Source organism: Mirounga angustirostris, unplaced genomic scaffold (genome assembly GCF_029215605.1).
Source record: "Mirounga angustirostris isolate CCGP_5_RB_7025 unplaced genomic scaffold, mMirAng1.0.hap1 SCAF_3, whole genome shotgun sequence".
Lineage (NCBI taxonomy): Eukaryota > Metazoa > Chordata > Mammalia > Carnivora > Phocidae > Mirounga > Mirounga angustirostris.
This window is the reverse complement of record NW_026991711.1, coordinates 13,434,962-13,446,169: the sequence shown is the minus strand read 5'-3', so window position 1 is coordinate 13,446,169 and position 11,208 is coordinate 13,434,962.

Genomic DNA, 11,208 nt, shown 5'->3' with positions numbered 1-11,208 from the left:
ACTTTGTCCACATTATTTCACCTCTACCAACCTCGGTTATCTCAGCTAAACAATGGAGACAATTGTTAAGTGTTGTTTTGAGTAATTCCTGGCATACCTGCGGCTAACACTAGAAAACCCAGGCTTTGCCCCCAGAGAACTTAATTTTGGGGACAAAGTTTTAATGGAAAGATAGCACTGTGCAATTTAAAGAAGTGTATTTAGAAGATAAAATATACTCTCACAGCAGCACAGAAAAAGTTAGGTTTATGACAGAGTTCGTGAAAAAACAAATGGCTAAAATTGGAATTAGCAGACCAGAGGGTTTGTTCAAAGCTTGATTTGTTAGTTTGGCTTCTTTGGGGTTTTCCTGCCCACCCCCACCTGCCCCTCCGCATTCCTCCTTTCTCCCCAGCAGAGTGAGGAATTGAGTTTTCTGGTAAACTCATTATTCTGATTCACCAATATTACCATATTCCAAAGACTGTGGACACATTCCCAAATAACTCAAATCTGTTAATAAAATGTTCCTTATCTGAAAGTGCTCCAAACATAATCTTAGATTGTGAATCACAGATTGTATCTGAATCTCTGTAGATTCGAACAGTAGCTCAAGATCTTACAGGGTCTCAGGTTGTCCATTTGAACATTGCTGGCATTAAACAGTAAATGAAACCCTGGTCGTTTTCATTTTATGGCTCTCTGTGTCCTTTTGGAGTAAGAGTTTGTGACAACAAATGTTATAATGACAGCTATTGAAAAAAGAGGGGCGCCTGGGTGGCTCGGTCAGTTGGGCGGTTGCCTTCAGCTCAGGTCACGATCCCGGGGTCCTGGGATCGAGACCCACATTGGGCTCCCTGCTCAGCGAGGAGCCTGCTTCTCCCTCTCCCTCTGCCTGCCGCTCCCCCTGCTTGTGCTCTCTTTCTCTCTCTGTCAAATAAATAAATATAAATCTTTAAAAAACAAAAAAAACAAATTAAAATACTTTGGGAATCTTCTGTACTGGTCAAAAACAAATTGGGGCAGATTCTGCTGGGCACGGTGACTATGTGAATATACATAGAGGACTTAGATATTTTAAATGACCCTGTTTTGGACAGTTGCCTCAAAAAATGAATAAAAATCAAATACTGTGGTATTTTTATTTGGGGTATTTGTGTTGTAAATGTACACACTGACCTTTAGAAAGTCAGAAATCTCCAGGACTTGGGCAAATAAATAGGACATAGCAGAACAAATCTTAAATCCACGCCCCTTGTCTTTACAGTGTTAGAGAAGATAGAAAGTAGTTAGGGAACTCAAGAGGAAGAAAAAAAGGAGACAATACAAATAAAATATTCAGAAGTCTGTAAAGAAATTAATTTTAAGAAGGAGAATCAATATGAAAAGCTCAGTGTTATTTGGCACTGATCTTTCTGACTTTTTTTAGCCCTGGGCAGAGGGACAATGTTGATAGAAGAGGAGCTAAAGCATTCACTGCTGGCATCTAGATGTATATTTTGGTCCAAGATTGTGGGAGTTAATCGTCCAGGGGGAGAAAAAAGATAGCATTTGGTTTTGGCAGAGAGAGCTGTAGAGTTTGCAAAGTGGTGGGCCTGGACAATGGAAACATTGGCTCAAAGGTGGAAGGTAGAAACTAAAACCAAAGAATCCAAGGGTTGAAAGAGATTTGAGAGATCTTGTTGATCTGTAAGAGGTAAATGGGTTAATCAACCCACCAGGCCTGCACTAGTTGAAAAATTTCTCGTTAGTCATTCCCAATCTCTCTTAGAATCCAGTTACAGATATTAAAAGAATAACGTCCAGCTAAGTTTTGCAATATGTTGGACGAGAATCTCAAGAACAGTCTGCTAAAGATAGATCAATTTATTCACTTTAATTTAAGCATAAATGGCACACATCATTTTGTAGAGTGGAAGAAGGCATCAGAAAACTAGATATTTTAATAAATCAACACACAGTTGTCTCCTCGCTGATGACTTAGCATTCCCACATTTTATTTATTTATTTATTTTTTTAAAAAGATTTTATTTATTTATTTGAGAGAAAGAATGAGATAGAGAGAGAGAGCATGAGGGGGGAAGGTCAGAGGGAGAAGCAGACTCCCTGCTGACAGCAGGGAGCCCGATGCGGGACTCAATCCTGGGACTCCAGGATCATGACCTGAGCCGAAGGCAGTCGCTTAACCAACTGAGCCACCCAGGCGCCCCCCACATTTTATTTTTTTTAAGTAGGCTCCACACTGGTTGTGGAGCCCAATGCAGGACTTGAACTCATGACCCTGAGATCAAGACCTGAGCTGAGATCAAGAGTCTCACGCTTAACTGACTGAGCCACCCAGGCACCTTGAGCATTCCCATATTTTAAACTATTGTTAGACCTTGGTAAATTCTAGTCAGCTTCATCCTTAATCATTATACTTAGTATCACAGAACTTGAAGGTAACCTGGAGATCACCTAGTCCAAACCCTCAGTTTTATCCATGAGCCCAGAAGTTTATAATTGCCCAAGACTCATAGATGTTCCCCTGAGCCACAAATGCTTTATGTCCTAAACAGAGCTCACTTTGGTACAGAAAATGTGTTCCTTTTCTTATATCCTTTATTGCAAATAATAGTGAAAGCATTCTCCTAGTTGTCTTAACTCCTTTCCTTAATCCCAAATTTTTTAAATGAAAATTAAACAAATTTTGAGCTTTTTCTCTAAATTCCTGTAACATATTGCATACATCAGTGTCTTTCGGATTTTTATTATTGAAGTATAGTTGAGAAACATTGTTATATTAGTTTCAGATGTTCAACATAGTCATTTGACAATTCTCTACATTACTCAATGTTCACCATAATAAGTGTAGTCACCTTATAACATTATTATAATATTATTGACTCTATTCCCTATGCTGTACTTTTCACCTCTATGACTTACTTGTTTTGCAACTGGAAGTTTGTGCCTCCTTCATCCCAAATTTTATCATCTTCACTCGTTCATCCACCCATTTATCCATCACAGTTTATTTGGCAATGACTATGTAAAGACACTATGCATGGCTCTCTGGACATCAAGATTAAGTAGAATACAGACTCTGCTTTCCAGACCTCAGACAGAAAAAAAGGCTGATCTGGGAGATCCAGGTAAATCAAGCATTACCCTCCATTGATCCTTTTGGTAGAAGGAGGGACCTTCTCTTCTGTTAGAGAACGATAGTGGAAGGGGGATGGATGAGTTTAGTTAGATTTTAATTGTTGACTTCAACTTTCTACAAGGTATTCCAAACCAAGCAAGTGAAGAAATGTTGTGCCATTTTAAATGCATTTTTTTGAAGATCTTATGGTTTGGTTTATGGTCAAAGTAGTTTTGCTGGCACTTCAACTTGCTTCTACATGTTCTTACTTCTTACCTGTGCCTGCCTGAATGACCTTCAACTGTCTATCCATTCATCCTGGGGCTCCTAGTTCTCAAAGTTGAAAAAGAAAGCATGAACATAAAGGGCTGGTATCCAAGATCTATAAAGAACTTCTCAAACTCAACACCCAAAAAACAAATAATCAACTCAAAAAATGGGCAGAAGACATGAAAAGACACTTCTCTGAAGAAGACATACAAATGGCTAACAGACACATGAAAAAAAATGTTCATCATCATTAGCCATCAGGGAAATTCAAATCAAAGCCACATTGAGATACGACCTTATACCAGTTAGAATGGCAAAAATGGACAGGGAAAGAAACAACAAATGTTGGAGAGGTTGTGGAGAAAGGGGAACCCTCCTACACTGTTGGTGGGAATGCAAGCTGGTGCAGCCACTCTGGAAAACAGTATGGAGTTTCCTCAAAAATTTAAAAATAGAGCTACCCTATGACCCAGCAAATGCACTCCTGGGTATTTACCCCAAAGACACAGATGTAGTGAAAAGAAGGGCCATATGCACCCCAATGTTCATAGCAGCAATGTCCGCAATAGCCAAACTGTGGAAAGAGCCGAGATGCCCTTCAACAGATGAATGGATAAAGAAGGTGTGGTCCATATATACAATGGAATATTACTCAGCCATCAGAAAGGATGAATACCCAACTTTTACATCAACATGGATGGGACTGGAGGAGATTATGCTAAGTGAAATAAGTCAAGCAGAGAAAGTCAATTATCATATGGTTTCACTTATTTGTGGAACATAAGGAATAGCATGGAGGACATTAGGAAAAGGAAGGGAAAAATGAAGGGGGGGGGAATCGGAGGGAGAGATGAACCATGAGAGACTATGGACTCTGAGGAAACAGGGTTTTAGAGGGGATGGGGGGTGGGGGGATGGGTTAGCCCGGTGATGGGTATAAGGAGGGCACGTACTGCATGGAGCACTGGGTGTTATATGAAAACAATGGATCGTGGATCACCACATCAAAAACTAATGAGGTATTGTATGGTGACTAACATAACATAATAAAATAAAAATAAATAAATAAAATAATTGGAAAAAATTAAATTAAAATAAAAAATTTTTTAATGTAAAAAAATAAAAAAGAAAGCACGAACACTTAAGAATTTTCCCACTTGGGCACCTGGGTGGCTCAGTTGGTTAAGCGACTGCCTTCGGCTCAGGTCATGATCCTGGAATCCCTGGATCGAGTCCTGCATCGGGCTCCCTGCTCAGCAGGGAGTCTGCTTCTCCCTCTGACCCTCCCCCCTTCATGTGCTCTCTCTCTCTCTCTCAAATAAATAAATAAAATCTTTTAAAAAAAAGGTTTTTTTCCCACTTGTTTTTCAACACATTATTTGAGTGTGATTAGTGTCAACTTGTGATGTGTCTTATTTCTGATGTGCTTTCCGAGACTTTAAGAAGGATACTCTATTGCAACTGTAGACTTTTTTTTAAATGAAAAATTTTTAGTTCTCCAAAGAAAACCAGTATATGCTCATTATAGAAAAAGTAATCAAAAGTCTTTTTCTCCTGATTTTAAGCACTTTAAACTGAAAATCCATTCATGCTTCTAGAAGACTCTTCCAGAGTAGAGGTGCTAAGGTCCTGTGATAGTCTATTTACTCTTGTATCAAGGGAATCTACAGAGGGAACATAAGGGTCTTGATGGGAAAAGTCTGAGTTAGTCACAGCTTGATTGCAGCTCAGGTTGATGAGAGAAGGCCAAGCTTACAGCTGAATTTTCTCAAGTGGCTTGTTTTAAATTAAATGTAGTTGTGAAGACATTTGACTCCCAGCCCTAGCTGTGTTTTTTCACTCTCATGAAGGTCAGCACTGGGCCTTTCTTGTTCACGGCTGCCTTCTCTAGCATAAGACACCGAGTGAGGATGGGCACATTCTACCCTTGCTGACTGAGAGTTGAATTAAACCAGGAAATTATGACCCAATATGAAAATTTCTGCAGAGCATACCAGGTCATTGTGCCTTAAAGGACCTAGTGGTCCTTTAATTAAAAAAAAAAAAAAAAAAGAGGGTACATCCCGGGGTGAGAGGTTTTCCAAGCATAACCAAGCAGATTTCAACACAAATGATGGTAAGGAAAGTTTCTACTTCAATAACAATAATAGTTAATGCTTATTGTACTTACTATGTATCAGGTACTGTTCTAAATATTTTACAAATATTAACCAATTTAATTCTCACAGCAGCTCCTATTTCAGAAATGAGGAAACAGACTGATGAAGTTAAGCCATTTTGCTTAAGGTCTTATCACTGGTATGTTCTGAAGGTCACAAAGCTGGAATCACACAAAGCTGGAATGGAACATATAGCTGGCTCCAGAATCTGTCCTTAACCACCACACAAACCACTTCTTTAAGGGGCCCTTGATGGTGAGCTCTTCCAGCTAAACTAAACTCTGCAAGTTGTTTCTAGAAACTGTTCTAGGGTCTACCTTCTCCTTTGGGATCTACAAAGCTGCTTGAGAACTGTGCTTGGCTTGAGATTCAGTAGTGTTGAGTTGCTAAGGCTCTGTGAATTCTGCCTCAGGAGTGGGAGCTCCTGGGACTGTTTGGTTTATGGTCATACTAACAGCCCTGTAGACTGGCCACCATGTGTCACACCCTGCAGATCAACATGACATCTATTTGAGGCTTATGCGTGTCTACTCTTATCGGGAGAACACTGTATTCAGGGTGATTCAACATTTGGATGACTTAGCAATTAGAGATGCTTTTGTAAGAAGCTTCTAGAAGTCTCTCCAAGACTTTGGGCTCTCTGCCAGAGGGCACGGTAACAGTGCAGCCAACAGTCCACATCTGTTTCATCAATCAGTGTCTGCACAGGAACAGATGGTACCACCCAATGAAGATCGTCCAGGAAGATTTATTTATAAAGTGACAAGGTACAAAGCTGTGGGTGGGGCGTAGGGGAAGCGCAGGGAGAGGGCAGGTGCCTGAGCCAGTAGCAGTAGCCCTGTGCCGGCCCCTAGACCTGGGCAGGGATGGGGCGGGGGGTGCCTACAGCATCCAGAAGGTTCAAGGCTCCTGGTTGTTTTGAGAGGAGCATCCATCTCCATGCAAGAAATGGGGCCCTCCCAAGGTGATCTTACAGGGAAAGAACTGGGGGAATAAATACCCCATCCTCACTCTCTTTCCCTCCCCAGATCTCTTGTTAGGAATCCTTTTTGGCTGGACCCAAAAGTAAGCAAGGAAGATTGAGATGGCTTTGATGTAGTCCAGAACGGTCAGGCTTCCAGGGTGGAGAACAGTGGGAGAAGAGGGAGAGTGGATCTGGAGAGGGATATTTGGAGACAAATAGCCAACACAGGGGTCAGCTAGACTACTAATAGATTGAAGCTGAGGGAGAGCTCACACCAGGGGGAAAGAGACGGAGCATGGGAGATGGGGATGTCAGAACAATGACCCATGAACAAAGAACCAACACAAGATGTCTTGTTCTCTTTATGCCATAAGCAGGGCAAGCTGAGGGTCATAAGATAGCCTTGCAGCCTCCAGGTATAAATACAACCTGTGGCTAGGGGCCAGGGGGTCATTTTGTTCCCTGGTTACTGCACTAAACGATGTGTAGGAAACATCTGGAGACAGAACAAAGCCTTCTCCATTGGGACCCAGGGACAACCCCACAGATGTGACAGTTACGGTCACAGAGACGAAGTTGCAGTATAACCTGAATCCTTCATCCTGACAGAAATGCCTGCTGAAATGCTGTAAATGAACAGTGAGTGCCTTTATAAGCCTGTACTTTCTTTTCTTTTTTAAAAGATGTTTTAGTAACTTTTAGTAGACTGACCTTCCCCCAGACAATACCTATAAACTCTGAAAACAAATATTTAATTTTCTTGATTTTATTTCGGCCTTAGTGCCATGTAATTGACATTTCATATTGTGTAAGGTTAAGGTGTGCAACATGTTGACTTGATATTCTTACATGTCACAAAAACGATTGCCACCATAGCCTCGGCTAACACCTTCATCATCTCACTTGACTACGGTGTCTTTTTTGTGTTGAGAACATTTTTAAGATCTACTCTCTTAGCAATGTTCAAGTACATACTACAGTGTTATTAACTATAATCACCATGCTGTACAATAGATCCCCAGAACTTATCCACCTTAAAACTGGGAGTCGGTCCTCTTTGACCAACCTGTACTTTCCTAAATCTTTGTATACTAACAGCATGGGAATTTGAAACCAAAACAATAGTTTTATCTGAATCACATCTCTAGAATCTGACTATATGGCAACAACGCAGTGAGCAGGACCCAGCAAACGACAGCCGAAGAGTCCCATCCAGCTTACGTCCATTTTTGTAAATAAAGTTTTTTTGGGTGCTACCATGGTCATTCATTAACATATATATCATTTGCTTTCATGCTACAACAGCAGGGTTGACTAGTTGTGACAGAAACCATATGTTTGTGTGCAAAGCATATATGCACCTAGGGAAGGACTTAGACCCAACACCATCGTTCTGCAAAGAAATTTCCCCTTAAAGAGACACAAAATGTTTACTTACTGTGGAATTGTATAGTGTTTGTCCATAACTGGCTTTGTTTGGGATTTTGTTCTTTATCTTTCTCCTTCACTTAGCTGAAAATCCTGATTTGAACTGTCCGAGGGAGAGAAAAAGGAAAGGCACTTGGCCATTGTGCCTGGCGAACATGAAATTTCGTATCAGGCTGTTCTCCGCATCTATTTCCCGAATCGTGTCTGGGATATTGATTTGGTAGATGAAGACTGACCCCAGAGTTGCCCAAAGGTCTCTCAGTGCTTCTGACCCTCAGGCTTCACCGTGTCCCTGAGCTATTTGCCAGGTTTCTCTCAGACTTTGCTCTATGAAGGGTGAGACCTCACTGCAAGGCAGGTGACCTGGCTTCCAGGTGTGCAGGCTGAGAGAGAAGGTAAACATTTTCACTGCAGAGAAAACACTATCTTCCAAGACTTTCATTCATTCAACAATTATTTATTAAGCAGCTATTCTGTGATAAGCATTCTTCTGGGTACAGGACATGTGGCAGTGAACAAAACAGACAAAAATAAAATAAAATTCTTGCCCTCATGAACATTCTGATTGTGTGTGTGTGTGTGTGTAAGAGAGGGAGGGAGGCAAACGTTTTTGTTTATGTTAACATATATGCCAGATAATGATAAGTTCTATAGAGAGAATAAAGGAAGGAAAGGTAAGAGAGAGTGCTAAGCTGAGCAGGGTGGGGGGAGAGGTTCTTCAAGCAGAATATCTCTTGAGGCGTTTGAAATATCTATTGATACCTGAAAACTGATCTACCTGTTGACTGTCATAGTGGTGGGAAAATGAGCTCTTAACATTCAACATTATCAGAAGAAACATTGCCAAGGCACTAGAAAAGTCGTTAGCTATTTGACCCTCACCTCAGGGAGGAGAGGAAAAGAAGTCATTTATTGAAAACTCAGCTTTGCTGGGGCTTGAAATGGTTAGCACTGTGCTGGTGGCAATCCATCCCCTGCCTTCTTGTGCACACCTTTGCTATATTACACAGGGCCAAGTGGAGGTGGTGACGTGGTCCACCCAGAAACGCAAGCGATGGAACACAGAAGGTGACTGATGCTGGCCACCTGGAGACAGGCTGGCCAGACTGCTATCGACATTTTCTCAGCAGGCCCAGAAACGTGTGTGAGCCGGGCAACGATCCTCTCACCCTCCCTTACTCCCCTGGGAGTTTTCATAACAGACAAAAGGACCCAGGGCTTCAGAAATTCTGATCAGAGCACTCAGGGGTCCCACATGAAAATATTCCTTTGCACTTGCCAAGGCCTACCCAGTGGTGCAAAACTCTGCAAGAAAGCCGGGCCTGGGGATGGGACTTGAGTTTGAGGCATACACTGAACACACTGAGAACCATGACAAGTAAGTTTCCCACACACTTAATTGGTTTGGCCAAGCAGCTAGGATCATTCGCAAAACCACTCCAGGGGAATGGTACCGAGACTGAGAACTTAGCATTGACACCTAGCCACCATCTCTCCTGCCCTGAACAATGGGAGGGCCTTCAGTGCTGGCCAGAACAAAACCTCAACTGCCATCTCTCAGAGGTGCGAAGGAGCTGTGTGATCTACTCTCCAAGCCAAGAACCCCAGGTACCGTGTGAACTGAGGGGCGGAGGTGAGATTAGAGAAGGGTTATCAAGCCTCCATGATGGTCTGGGGGGCACGTTTCAGCAGCACTGAGGATGACTTGGTCCTGGAGCTCCACAGGGGGCTGGATGAAGATTTGGCTCCTACTGCCTGAAGTGGATACGCCCCTTCTCCACCTCCCCCATTCGCCAGGGAGCCAACAAGTCTCTGCAGCGTGGGCCTGGGAACTAGGGTTTCCCAGACCTGGGATGCAGTCCAGAGTTAACACGAGCAAAGTTCAGGATTTCCTGCAGCCTCTGCACTCCGGGTTCCTCTAGCTCAGCTGGTCCCATGGAGCAGCCCTTGGAACCCCCCAGATACACATCGTGTTTTCCTTCGGATTGTTGCCCTTTCCCACACTGGAGGCAGAAAAAGAATATTCTTACCCCTCGCTTCTCACCTTCCTCTCTCCTTCTTATTCTCGCTCCAAATTTAAATACTAGTAAACTAAAATTGTTTTCAAGATTTTTAAAGATACAAATCAGCAACATCATCACTTTTGTTCTCCCCGTGAGTGAGTTTGAGTGTGACCGGCTGCCTGAGTTGACCTTTTGGGCCACATTTACCCTGTGTGGGGGTAGTAATAACTCTGGCCCCCTTCTTGTACCTACGCCAAGACATACTGCATTTAAGAGAGGCTGACATTCCCTAGGGCATTTTCTTTCTGATGTTTTAAATATTTGCTTATTTTTCCCACAGGAAACTTTACAGTTAGTATGCATTCCTAAGTTGATCATCTGCCCCGTGTTTCCCTCTTGAGCAAATCCTTGGGCGGCTCATTATGGACATTTCTCCTAGTCGGACACCCCATAGCAGTGCGAGACACCTCCCTTTGTGCTGTATGACCAATGGCAGCCAGTTCTTGTATTTGCTCAATAAAGCTTAGCTATTGCCTTGTTCAGGACTCCTCTTCATACAGAAGCAGAATCTCCAAAAGCCAATGGGACCCCATTATTTGTTCATCTTTCCTAGGTTCAAACTCATCATTTTCTCTTGACGGCAGCTCTAAGGGTGGGGCTGGCCACGTAACACAAACCCCCCCCAAACTCTCAAAGGCAAGATTTTGTCTTCCAGTTACCCATGACGCACCACGGCAAAAGGAAATAGGGACTCAATGAAGATAAACTAGAAGTGCCTCATGCCCACAGGAAAAGGTTCCAGTTAGAACATTCCAGGGAGTCAATTCACAGCATTTATTCTTTATTTTGAAGGAAGAGAGTACCCATCAGAAAATATAACCAATTAGTTCGTATCTTGCCTGTCAGCCTTCAGAATAAGCCAGTGAAACATATTTCTGCTGAAATTCTTAGCTTTACGCTGTCAATCATAGGCAGTCCTGGGAGCCAGAAAATGGTACCGTGCATCCACAGGACAGATAACCACTACACAGTACAGCAGCAGGGAAGCCCTTTGTTCTGAGGAGCCCAAGGCTGGGGACGTGCCCTAAACCTTGGACAGATTGTTCACAGACCCTGCTGTTGTTCCAAGGCTTGCTGAACTGGGCGGAGATACTGTCCTCAGCATCCGTTCCCCGGATTGCCTGCTTCCATTTAAGATCAGGGTGTAAGTCCAGGTTAGAAGGTGGGAGATTTCAGTGCTGCAGAAACACTTTTCATGGCTGAATCTCAATTTAGATTCAACTG